Here is a 13693-nt window from a genome sequence, read left to right as displayed (position 1 = left end):
GACGTTTAATTACTAAACTGGACAGGTTGCATCCAGACAGAGTGGCATCAGAAGCCTTTAGACCAAAACCTCCTAGGGGGCTGCAAATGGGTGATTGGGTTTGGGCCAGAAACTATGGGCCAGGAAATTTATGGGTTCCTGGTCCGGTGACCAAGGCATCCGGACCCCTATCTTACAACGTGGGGTTGGAGGGAGGGCGACTGGTCAGAAGACACATTGACCAGCTTAGAAAGAGGTTTCCAGAATGGTCACTAAGTGAGGACTGTGGCATAAGTCCCTCCCAAAGTCCTCAAACTGGGACCCAATCCAGCCCACACCAGAACCATCAGAGTTTCCCCTTCTCAGCAGAAATTGATTCCAAGGAAGAACCTGGAAGCTCAGAAGTGCAACATGGAACCCCTGACCAAGCAAGTCAGCCGAATCTCAGCAACCGCTGTGCCTACTCAGCAGAACAGACTGACTCTGGGGTGGGCCAACCTGGTGAGGCCAGCCAGAGTGTTTCAATTCCCCTGGACGATGGAGCACAAGGGGACATGGGTCTACCCAGCCCACTGGGTAAGCTGGTAGATCACATAGTGAGAGGAACTCCAAGGCATTCCTCCAGGCCACACAAACCTCCGGCATATCTTACAGACTATATTGTAAAATAAAGTGATGTATATTGTGTGACAATTGTATCACTACCTACAGAAATTGGGCATTTTGAAACTTCCTGTAAGCATGTTCATTGATACGTTGTTTAATCTCTTGTAGTACTTACTGCATTGGCTAGCCATTTAGCCGTTCTTTAATCTTATTGTAGTCCCTACTGCAAAGGCACGTCTGTAAAGGTCGCGTAATGTCATTCTAGCCACCGTGAATTCATAAGCATTATTTATTATTACTATTTTGTTATTATGTATTTTGGTTGTGGGAGTGATTCATAAGTCATGGCTGTTGTCAAGTTTATTAAGGGGATTATAGCCTGATCTTAGGAGGGAGGGCTGTTATGTACTGGGCTTTTGGGTACCACACCACGTGCATTGCTGGAGAGCTAACGGCTCTCCAGCAACCCAGACAGGCCGTCTTCAGGCCTGCAATTGGTCATCCTAACGCGGCAAGCGTGGGTTCAATCTTATTGGCTTCTACCATAGGGCTTGGCTATATATTGGGGCTGGGAGCAACCCAAGCCTAAGTACAGTTCCATCAAGAAATAAAGAATGAGTTTCTCTGTACCCAGTCTTGTGTCTTCATTCCTGCTCACCAGAACCCACAACATAACAAAAGGGTTCATAGACATTCCAGGATTCCCTTGAGGAAAACTGCTTTTAGAATTCATCGTTGCCCAGAAAGTAAATGCTTGTCCTTGTTTCAATCAAGAAGGGAGGAATGGGGAGCAGCAATTATTTTGCACTGGTCTTTATTTGTATTTATTTGTTCTTTGGTACTATTGCATGTCATAAAAGGACATGCCTATTAAGAGTGAAGTGCCTTCACAATCTAGGAACAGCAGACAAGCAGAACAGCCTTGATAAGATAAGGGAGTTCCTTTTTAGTCTTTCTCTAGGTGGTCAAGGTACAAATGGTACCTGGGTGTGGACAGCAATGCATTTCCTGCAAATGATAAACTGTATTGCAGCTAACTCTCAAAAGCTTCTTCCTGTAGCTTCTTATGGGTTGCTCCCTGTACGTCCATCACTACCACTTGCCAACCCCCAAACTGTGCTGAATAAGGGTGTATGTGATGTTGTGCGTGTGTCCCTGCCACAGCAGAATCAGGCTCTGGGTATGCAAGGTTTCACCGACTCATCAAACATCTGACTAGCATCTGGCTGGGGATTTCAATGTGTAGGAACACAAAGTGAATGAATGCTGAACTTTTGGAGAAAATCTTCATCCACACTGCTCGGAAGGAGGAAACACAGTCTGTTTCTCACACTATGGCTTAAATTGCCAGCAAGGAAAAACAAAAAGCAACAAGGCAACAACAGTTCCACTGGAGCCAAATTCATGGTGTTTTACATGATCCTTGATTCACCAACTAGGTCTTGGGAGCAAAAACATTGTTTACTACATACATTTATATGCATTTATTACATGATTTCCTTTCTTATTAAGCAATATTACGCAAACTGTAGAAAGGGAGCCAGAGATAGCCTAAAGAAACTTAAAGAGTAAGTTTAATATATAAAAAATAGCCAAACTTATGAAATATTGACCTTTGTTACCCATCATGGCTTTGGCAAATGAGGCCTTCACATAATCCTTTGGTAGAATACAGGTGGTCCTGCTGCCTTGCCTAGCTGCTCAAGCGCAGGGGCACACAATGCCATGGTCATCCTACCCCAAATCCATAAAATGGTTTGAACAGAAAATTAATGTCCAGTCACAAGATGTCAAGGGGGACTTCCGGTTTGCCGAGCCAGATGACCTGGACATCTGGAGGACGGCTCTCATCTTCCACGTCCAGTTTTGCATCGCTGGGGGGGTCCTAAAAGGGCCGAAGAGCTGCCTTGGAGGGGTGACCAGATAGAAGGGGCTTTTGCAGAAATGCGGGGGAGCCGCAACCCTCCCCATTAGTGCCTACATTCCCTTCATACCAGTGGACGAAAGAGTGGCCATAGTAATATGGCCAGTTACTAGGCTGCAGACAGCTGAAGTCAAACTTACCATCAGGCAACATTAAAGCACTGTGGAAGAGATGGGGGTAAGATTCCTCTCTTATACCTTAGTCTTCTTCTTTTTACCTAAATAAGCTGCTAAGTACCTTCCCCCCTGTGGAGAGGGAGGGGGGAATTCAACCCTCCCTTCAAATAAGCAGCGAGCAAGCCGAGAGATGTTTTTTAAAAAAACATTGAAAAAAGAAACGGACTAAAAGAAAAGAATTTTCAAAGTACTTGGGGGACACCCAGTGGCTAAACCTGACATTGCAATCTGACTTTCTCTTTAAAAAAATAAAGAAAATATTTAAGAAAAACAAGATAAGATTAACCTTGAACACCAGATGTGAAACTTCACTATGGAAGAACTTCAAAAACAAATCTATGCTATGTGGGGAATATCTTACCAAACTTATCAGTTCCTTTCTACAGCTGGCAATGAAATAAGAGCTTTTAGAAAAGAATTAGAAAGTATCTCGAAGAAACAAACTCAAACGGTGACTACAACTAATATTTTATTGGGACAGAACTTAACAGAAGAAATTGAACAATCAAATACATTGGCAGAAGAATTAAATATTCAACAAATACAGACTTTTGAAGATTATAATGGGAAACAGGTGGAAAAAATTTATTTAGACCAGGACATTATATCAAGAGGTGAAAATAATGAGAAGATTTGGTGCTGTTAACAGACTCCTCAATCCTTCAAAAGTGGAGACTGGAGGGCCACTTCAATATGATATAACAACACAAGAATGCTCTGATGACCTTGAGGCAAAGAAGTGAAAAATGACCTGGCAAAAGAAGAAAGCAAGAATAAGATTGAAGAAATATGGACATCCTTAAGAGGCCTGAAATAGATAATACCAAAATAGATAGGATTGTACTTGGATTACGAGAGATTGTTTTGATGAGTAGATAAAAATACTAATTAAAAAACAAAAAAACCACAGATGTATGAATACTAACATTGAAATATTGAGTTCTTTAAATGATATGGATTAAGATGTATATATGTTAAGAATGATAGAATGTAACTAATATACTTGGATGTAGTAACATGAGAGGATGTATTAAATGTTGATACGGAAGAAATTTTGGTTAATTTTTAATATGTGGAAACTATAAATGAGAAATAAGAATATTATATTGTCTTCCTCCTTTTTCTCCTCCTTGCAACTGGTATCCTAATGACTAATATTCTAATATTGTACTACTAATATTGATATGGAAATGAGATAAATAAGAAGTGTATTACATTACTAGGTATTGGAGAAAATTGTGTAAAGGGAAAGGAGGTTATTTAGCAATATGAAAATGAGAAATCTTAAATGTTTAATTTTAATATCAATGTAAAATTAAAGCTAGAAAAATATATAAGATGTTGATGTTTTAAAGATGGAATGTTAAAATATACAATATACTAAAGTATTGATAAATATAAGAAAACTATTAAATAACTGATGGATAGCAATGAGAAGTATGTTAATTTAGATAAGAGATAGTATGTATTAAAGGAAAAAAGAGAGAGGAAGTATTGGTTACAACAATTTGGAGATTTGTAATAATATGTATTTGTCTGAAATGGAACTATTGTAACCCAGACACCACGTTGCTTTTTAAAGATACTATTGTAATATTGGAAAACTAATAATAATAATAAAAAAAACAAGATGTCAAGGGAAGCATTCTGAAAGAACAAGAAGGAAGCCATTCCTAACCCTTTCGGTGGTAGCTTTCTTGATTAGCCTTTATTAGCATGTGACAAGCAAAAGCACCAAAAATGCTAAAAGAAACAAGGACGCTCCACTTGATGAATTCCCAGGTAAGGAGGAACTTGCAGGAGTTGCAGTACAACAGCTTCTCTAAGGTTCTGGCTCCCTGCAGATACTGCTTATGTAACATTTTCCAAGAAAACAAGTGTTGTGTAGTTTTAGGAACAGGAAAACCCACCTTCGAGATTCATAGGGGAGATGACAAGATTCCTTTGGCCTGAAGACAGTGTCTGATTCCAAATCTCACAGGTTGCTATTGTTAATAAAGACACATTTAAAGGAAAGTGTATTAAATGTACCATTCAGAGCTCTCAAGGAAAAGTGGGATGTAGGTCTACTGCATGGATGAATGCTACCTATTTTGACAGCAAATCACACTCTGATTTTATATGGCAGGGGTGTCAAACTCAATTTCATTGAGGGCCGCATCAGCATTGCGGTTGCCCTCAGGGGGCTGGGTGGGTGTGGCCTGGGTGGGCATGGCCTACTGGGTGGGTGTGGCTAGAGTGCCTATGGCCTACTGGGTGGGCGTGGACACCTCTACATCGTTCGCATCAAGGGTGCCTATGGAGGGCCTGGGCAGGAGTGGGACAGATCTGAGGGTCTCTGGCAGAAGGAGGGTCTCTGGGCCAGGGCCAAGGCAGTGGGGGCCGTTCCCTCACTGTTTCCAGGATGGCTTCGCGGGCCACATGAAACTACTTCGCGGGCCGGATCTGGCCCCTGGGCCTTGTGTTTGACATGTCTGTTATATGGGATGGATCTGTGTAGAATAATTTTATATTCTTTACCATCACACAGGGTAATGATTAAATCGTATTTACTAAGGCAGGGAAAAGAACACCAATTTCAATTTCTGGGTAAAGGGAAGAGGTTTGTTAATAATTGGAAAGAGAAGATGGAATAGTTAAAAATTGTATGATAAGCTGGGCAAAAATTTTAAAAAAAATCAATATAATATACTAATTGATCCATGGAGAAATATGTAGCTAAAGGGACTGACATTAACCTTATGCCTTACGGAAAGTTTCTATAAAATGTTGCGTAGATGGTATTTATCCCCAGATAAATTGGCTAATGGTATAGAAGATCCCCAAATGGTTGTGGAAATGTAAGTACCTTTTATCATCTGTGGTTGACTTGTTAAATAATATTAGATCAAAATTAGTAATATGATTCAAAATATTTTGAAAATTAGTGTACAATTTAGACTGGAAACTTTTTTGTCAGGGTTTTTTTAATAAAACAGTGGAAAAATCTCATGGTGTTTTATTGTTATATATGATAGCAGCAGCACAGACGTCTATATGCTCAGCATTGGAAAGACTCTACAAGAGACTCTACAAGACTCTACCAAGAGCCTTGGTGGAGCAGTGGGCTAATGCCTCCTTAAGTAACACCAGCTGCCTGCAATTAGTGCAGGTTCGCATCTCACCAGGCTCAAGGTTGACTCAGCCTTCCTTCCTTCCGAGGTAGGTAAAATGAGGACCCAGATTGTTGGGGGCAATTAAGCTGACTTTGTAATAAGCCGCTTGGGGTGTGTGTGAAAGCCCTAATAAGCAGGCATATAAATAGAATGAAGGCTACTGCTAAGCTTGTAAGCCGCCCTGAGTCTTCAGAGAAGGGTGGGATATAAATGGAATTAAAATAAATAAAATAAATAAAATAAAATGCCCACAAAAAAGGAGTGGGTTAATAAAAATGACAGAACTGGCAATGATGGCCAAAGCTAGCAGCCCTTGTGAGAGAAAAATCACTGAAGAAATTCATCTACAATTGGAAGCCCTTTGCAGGCTTTTTGCAGGAGATGGAGAGAAATCAAATTCTGACACATGGATTTGATGAACATTAAAAATTTTAAAAGAAGAAAATTTTAAAAAATGCCACCCTGACCATCGTCAGAAATACAAAGTGGCACCCATGTGCTTGTTCTAAGTAGTGGGAAGGGAGGAAATCTTGATTTTTAGGCAGGGTGAAAGCAACTCAGAAGCAGCAGGACTTCCCCTTACCCCAAAAGATTCTCTTTCAGAATTCCTAAACACATGTGACATTGTTGTCTATTTTAAGAAAAGAAGCAAAAGAAAATAAAAATAAAAATAAAAGAACACATGCTGTTCCGTGTACTGACCACCAGCATGAAAGGGTGAGGAATGCCACACAAAGCACTTTCAAAGCACCTCCCCTATCAAGAGATTGTGGAGAGGCAACATTGAGTTGAGAAGAAAAACAATGGCTGGATGCCATCTGTGTCCCCGATTAACCTTCCCCAAGCAGCTTCTTAGCTTGCAGCCCAAACACAGGGAAACGTCAGCAGAGTTATTCTGTATAGCTCTGCTGAGTCATGCCAATATTTGGGCTTATCCCGAAAGCAAAGGAAGGGAGGGGAAGAACCTATGCTTTAAGGACGTCTTTCAGAAGATATCAGATACTTGTTAGAGGGGAGCTGAGTAGCAGAACCAAAGGAGAACATATTCACCATCCCCTCGCCACCAAATGCTCCAAAACCTCCAACTAGCTGTGGTCCCAGGAGTGTGACAAACACAGCTTTTGCCCCAGACAGATGAATAAGAGATGTTGGGTCAGCTAACTTATTTTTCAGCCAAAACTCAGTAAGAAAAAGCAACCCTGTCCCTACAGATTTAAATACTTGCTTAGAATTTAGTCATTTGTCCCAGAATCACCAAAGGTGTTTCACTCCACTGCTTATATTTTAAATCAATAGCCATGAAGAAAAGATTTCTCCAACAAAGATCTTAAAGAATGGTTGATGAAAGCAAATACTTCGGAAAACTATTTGGAATAGCATCCTTTATTAGGAATGTTTCAATTTCTTTTTCTCTGTGTTTGTGTGCTGCATAAATAAACGACTGAAGGTCTGCATGAATTATTTTCCCTCCGTTAGAAATTTCCACTCCACAGAGAAAGAGAGCAGTCAAGGAAAGTAGGCTAGGATTACCCTTAGCCAAAGCTACTAGTTTTCCTCACAGTATATTTGCATGGAACAGGATGTCACTCATGCAAGCAAGATTCTCTCCTGCAGTCAGAAATATGACCCAAACATTGTTTTACCATCTTCATGGAAAGCTGGCTTTGGTCATTATAGATAAAAAACCCTAAAAACATATATAACACCTAACATTATTTGTACTGTAGTACTCCTCAGCATTTAAGTGACTGGCAAATCATTCACAATCTTTCCAAAAACCTTGCGAGAGAAAACAAGAGCCAAATTCAAGGCAAATTTGTGGCACCAAAATAACAGATTACAATATGAAGTTTGAACACCCTAAGGACTATTTTTAACATGAAAATGTATGTTGATCTCTTTCTGCAAGTAATAAGGAGAATAGTACAAGGTCTGATTTTGATTCCTTTTAATGGAGTGATTTCATTTTAAGGAAGGATTTGTAGAAAGTATTTTGGTAGTTTCTAAATTTAGTTTTCACTGTGTACTCTGAAACCCCTTTCTCTGCTAATAAATAAACATGTGACTTCCCTGTTAGTGACTGGTCTGTGAGAGTTCCTCTCAGAAGAGAGAGACATGGAGAAAGGTCTAACCCAGTGATGGCGAACCTTTTAGAGACCGAGTGCCCAAACTGCAACCCAAAACCCACTTATGTATCGTCGGATGACGGGTGGGCATGGCCCATTGGGTGGGTGTGACCCATTGGGTAGATGCGGCCCATTGGCTGGGCATGGCTGTGGTGGTAACGGCAGACTGGGTGGGACTAAAAAGTTCAATCAATCAATTCCAACTTTGTGAGATCTTTTTTTTCCCCCGCAAGAAGCTGAAATTGATTGATTGAACTTTTTTTTTGCACATGGCAGTGGAGGCCTAAACTGAAAAGGTTTTATAAAACACAGCTGAAGGCCTAGGATAGGGGCGACGGCACGTGTGCCCACAGAGAGGGCTCTGCGTGCCACTTGTGGCATGCGTGCCATAGGTTCACCACCACAGGTCTAACCCAAAGGGAAAATAATAATAATAAGGGGAGACAGAAATCTACAGAAGATCCAAAAGGAAAAAAAAAGAATTGTTTGCAATTTAATTTACATTGCCAGCTCTTTCACCTAGAAAAGCAACTTGCTTGTCTAAGATCAATCTCCATATTCTAGAGACACACATGACTATTTCCAAAGATACTTTAAATTCACAGTTACTTTTCTCTTCTGCCATATAAGATTATGAAATAATAGGGTTGATGTTTGCAGCATTACAATAAAGAAGCTGAAATACTGTAAAGATTAATAGAAGCAAATGTGGGTGGCAAGAATTGGGCAAAAACAGTGTTAGGTTGGTATGGGTATGAGTATGTGGGTGAGTATTTGGCAGAGGTGTAAGGAAAACAATTCTTGTCCACATTCGTTCATGATTAGGAAACCCAGTGAGGGGTGTGTGTGGGATCATGTAGATATTTGGGCTCCACCAAGAAAAAGCAAGGGCTTAGTGGAAGGTATAATTCTGTAGTGCAATGTGCATGTCTTCTTAAAACCAACACAACTTTACTGAGTCAGAGAAACATACTATTATCATAGATGAACATATATGTATAAGATAGCAGCAACGTAGCATTCCATAATTGTACTTTCCTACTCTAGTATCACTTATTCATTAACATTTTAACCAATACTGGCAGCAGATTCAACTCTTGCTCTAGGACACTTTTTCTCAATCTTGGCATTTTCAAGATGTCTTGACTTCACCTCTAGAATGACTGGGAGAATTCTGGGAGTTGAAACCCACATATCTTGAAATTGCCAAGGCTGAGAGAAACTAATCTAGGGTAACCTTCTCCAATTTGGTGCCATTTGGATATACTGAAACTACAAGTCACTATTGTATACTATGCTACTTTACTTACAGATTGGGGGTAATGAAGCTGTCATCCTGAACATTGGAAGTAGATGACTGTTGCAATACATGGACTTTGTCAACAGTACCCATCTATATGGCACAGTAAGTATTAAACAAATTGCATCTTGTGTATTTGGTACTAATCCAATAAACTATTTTTTTAAACTACCTGTTCAGAAAAACAGTTGTAAAGTTCTATGCTCTGTCCATGGAAAAGACCTGGAATGGAATATACCGTACAAAATGCATATTGGCTTAACTTGCATGATATGATACCTGCACTGGGGGACAAAGCACAACCTTTTGATTTGTAAAAAATGACCATAGTGTATATACAATACTGCTTATAAAATAACCAAATGTTCCTTTTGTAAATTTCTATTTTGTATTTTATTCAGAAAATTAAAATCTAAAAGATAAAAAATTAACAGAGACAAAACAAAACTTGGCTAGAATAACCTGCTTTTCCAATGCACTTTTGAAAATTTTCATCTTCCTCTAGAATTCTTATTGATGACATCAGGATCCTAATCACCAGTTCTGGGGACATTAATGCCATTTTTTTCCTGAGCATATTGGTAAATGAAATTCATAGGATTTTACAAGATAAACTTTGCTTCAAAGCTTTCTACAGCTAGTGAGTGGCCTTGAAGAAACCCTTCTTTGTATTCCACAACATGGAATGAAAAACATTGCATGTCATACCTTAAAACAGCAGGGTTTAAAGTAAACTAAAAAAGGCACAAGTCTCAAGATAATGTTGCAGGATCCAGTCTGAGTTGCTCACATGTTATACATATTCTGGAGAGAAAGGAGCTCTCTGAGGATGAGCTTCAGCATGAGCCCAAAAGCTTGGAAGAATAAATCTTTGGTCCCATTGACCAATTCAAGTTGGATCCTGCAAGATAACCTCTAGCAGCTTAATGTAAACTTGGTGTTGAACGACAGCAAATCTGTGATATGTATTTGTTAATCCTGGCTACCTGCCTCTTCCCTTTCCACCCAGGAGACCCAGGCCTTCTTAGTTTGAGTATCCTTATCTGCAGCTCAGCACTTTAGTGCACCTACCAAATCCCAAAATTCATACTATACTTTCCTCCAGCCTGAATTGACTAGGAAATTGCCTAGTCCAGTCAGCCTGCTAAGCTGGTTTCCTTGGAGCCTGCCTCCTGAAACCCTGAGTTTCTGCTATTATCAGCAATTGGTCCTTAATGTGCTAGTACTCCTCTCTCAGAGTAAATAGTCCCAAATACTATATTAGAGCCTTTCAAGATTTTTTTGCTTTTTTTCCTAGAGTGGATCAGATACTAGTACTTGGCCCATCTCCAGTGGCCATTATTTTATGTATTAGTTTCATTTGCATTTTTTCCCATTCAGCTGAGAAAAATATATGGAGGATGGAGCAATCCATCCAGGCACTGAGAAATCCATTTCTGCCTAGTTGTGGGACAGAATTACTGCAATGTTTCTACCATGCTCTGCCCTCCCTAATTTCAGGATTGTCAAAGTCTAGAAATCTCCTAGCCAATTCTCCCACTGTACAGCCAGTCCAGGCTACATTTCCAACATGGATCAAAGAAATTGAAAAGGGGACAGGAAAAAAATAGGACTGGGCAGAAATGGAGGCTACAACTGACCTGCTTGTAGCTGCCAATAAAAAAAACAAAATGAGTATGAAGAGAAACACTGTTAAGAAAGAAAGAAAGAAAGAAAGAAAGAAAGAAAGAAAGAAAGAAAGAAAGAAAGGAAGGAAGGAAGGAAGGAAGGAAGGAAGGAAGGAAGGAAGGAGAAAAAAGAGAGTGAGTTATTTAGAGAGAGAAAATTGAAGAGAGGGCATTATGATTGGAGGCTGACTAATAGTCTCTGGGAATGGATAAGGGAAGGAAAAAACACCTCTGGGCTGATCTTCTGGGCATACACACATTTCTTCATTAATTTTATTACAAAACTGGTGTCAAATATATATACCTGCATCTTCTATTGACCAGAGACAACCTTTTGGAGTCTTGCCACTGTTGCTTTAAGTCCCTGTAAGGGGCAAACTCCTTTCTGATTTGAAGATGAGGTTGCAACACATGACTGGACCGGTTTAGGCTAAACAGTTATGACACCTAAAGTCAACACTAAATTCTGCACTTCTGATTCCCCTAATTGTTGCCAATTCTTTACCCCTTCCCCAAATACAATAAAAAACAGAGACGGAAAAACCTTACACCTACTCCACGAACTAAGTTACTGATTAGACCACCATAACCCCCAGTAGTAAAAAAAAAAAAACTTCTAGCAAAGCTTGCTCTCCCCTTCCGCTTCTGTCAACTGCTAGCAATCTTCTCTTGCCACTCAGTGCCACCTCTCCAGCAGCCGCTTGCGCTGGGGATCATCCGGACAACGGTGTCCCCGTTGCCCTTGGGCAAGTCTGAAGTCTCCCCCTCCTCCTCCAATGTGCGGCAGACTCACGTGTTCTTTTGGATCGGATCCCGCTTGTAAAAGGGAGTGAGGGGGGGTCTAGTTTCGCTTCAGACTTCAACTTTGGTCACAGCATGGTTCTGACTTCGGCTGGTGGGAACAGTTTTCCCCTTCCCCCTCCAGTGTGACAGCGAGTCTAGCGGAGAGCTGTCCCCATTCCCAGTGATCGGGGCGGAGCGGGGGTGGCGAGAAGGCAGGCCCGGCTCTTCTTGGCTTCTGCCTCTCCTTGCAGCATACAAGAAACCCCGCGGTCTCCGGTCTCTCTTTAAGATACGGAAACTAAGCCCGGCGCTTGATACATAGGACAACCGCAGTCCCCAGACGTCACAAGTGAAACGGCCAATAGGAACGGCTCGTGGTCACAGATCAAAAGAGGAGATCGCGACGGAGAAAGAGCATCCATTAGCGCTGCCCTCCTGCCCTGCCTCTGCGCATGTAGAGACCACCGCGGAAACAGAAATTGTCCCGAAGTTTGATCCTATTACAGTGAGCTCTTCCGCGGACTTTCAGGCATGCGAAAGATTAAAAAGCTACATTTATTGCAACGTACGTCTCGAACGTCTGCAAAAAAAAGGAAGGGGAATGCGGGCAAACGTGTGAAGGAGAAAGAAAAAAAAAACCAACCTGTGCTTGCGCCATTCTGACGATAAAGCCACGCACTGCCAGGCTCCAAATAAGTTCTAACTAGGTCGCCTGTTCGCCCAGACCCATCCTTATCTCTCTGGAGCAACCCGGACAAGCAAGAACTTCTTGAGCCACCTCCGCTATTTGCAATCTCAAGCGAAGTAGATTCTTCTGATAAAACTTCCAATCTTCCTGAATCGCCTTATTCAATGCCATGAAACAATCCCTTCCCCTTACAGTTTGATATTTCTTCTACAGTCTAAACTATTTAAATGGCCTTCGCCAAGTAGTGGAGGTAGTAAAATACAGAGAATCAGATGAAGAAAAAGCCCAGAATGCAGGAACGGGTGTCAAAGTTCTAAAAATTTTAATCCTGTTCTTCAGTGTTATATTTGGAATTACATAAAGAGGCTGATTCTTAAGACCCAAAGAGATGCGAGAAAAGACATTGGTTCAGAAAAAGTTCCAACATTTTGCAAATCTCATCCAGCATATGGAAAGCAGAATTATACCCCGAAACTGGAGCCCAACCTTTGACAGAAATAACAGAAACCAGGACATTTTTGGAAAGTGTCAGAACTTTCCAGTTTCTGAACAAGATGTGGGAATAGGCATGTTAGATCATAGATGAAGGCACATAGAAAGCCGAGGTTCAATTATCAGCACTTTCAATTCAGAATAAAAGAAAGTGAGGCTAAAAAAGTTTTACCTTTCCCAAAAAATTGTACGAATGGTCAGTCTCTGTGTCCTAAACAACAGAATGTTTAAGACCATCAAAGTAAACAATATAATATTGTGATACCTTTTCTTTCTTCACTGTGCAAGGTGTTCAACAATGTGCACATTTTGCTGGAAAAACAAATCTATGAAACATGATACAAGGCAGGGAAATACAGTCAATATGGACCAACTCATAAACACTACTGATCAACCTAGTAATCTGAATGCCATGTGTTGACAGGTGAGAAAAAACAGATCCACACATAGAAGTTCCAGTTTACTTACTTATTGTTAAAATCTATGCACAGAAATCTATGTAACTATGTACATAGTTAAAATTAGATAAGGGTCAACAACATTCAAGTGAATTGAACTTAGTTTGCTTGTGACTATGTAACAATCTTAAACAAATGCCTCTTTTAAACCCTCCCTCTAGAACGGCCAATCCTTCTCCCACATTTGTGCTGATTTCATGATTTAGGGGACATGATTTAGAAATAACCTCAGAGATGAAACCTGTTTAAGTAAACGCAATCTCCAATTCCTAAATGTTGTTGGGAATTGAGTGGCATACAAATTTGTCAGTTAAATAAATAAATAAAATTAATCTGGGC

General features: G+C 40.4%; 1 protein-coding gene across 4 annotated transcripts in view; it reads right to left on the bottom strand.

Moving 5' to 3' along the window:
- Positions 1–11911, bottom strand: part of PHOSPHO1 (phosphoethanolamine/phosphocholine phosphatase 1) — a 37655-nt gene extending 25744 nt beyond the window's left edge. For 3 of the 4 annotated variants that reach the window (XM_083376737.1, XM_083376740.1, XM_083376742.1), the window contains exon 1: positions 11727–11911. The gene's annotated coding sequence lies outside the window, so the exon portion shown is untranslated. Of the gene's footprint in view, positions 1–2198; positions 2531–11726 lie in introns of those variants that run through there. The other variant, XM_083376738.1, reaches the window with a different exon arrangement.
- Between the last annotated feature and the right edge of the window lie 1782 nt (positions 11912–13693).

Source organism: Vipera ursinii, assembly GCF_947247035.1.
Source record: "Vipera ursinii genome assembly, chromosome: Z".
NCBI classification, from domain to species: Eukaryota; Metazoa; Chordata; class Lepidosauria; order Squamata; family Viperidae; genus Vipera; species Vipera ursinii.
This window is presented reverse-complemented; position numbering and strand designations above follow the sequence as displayed.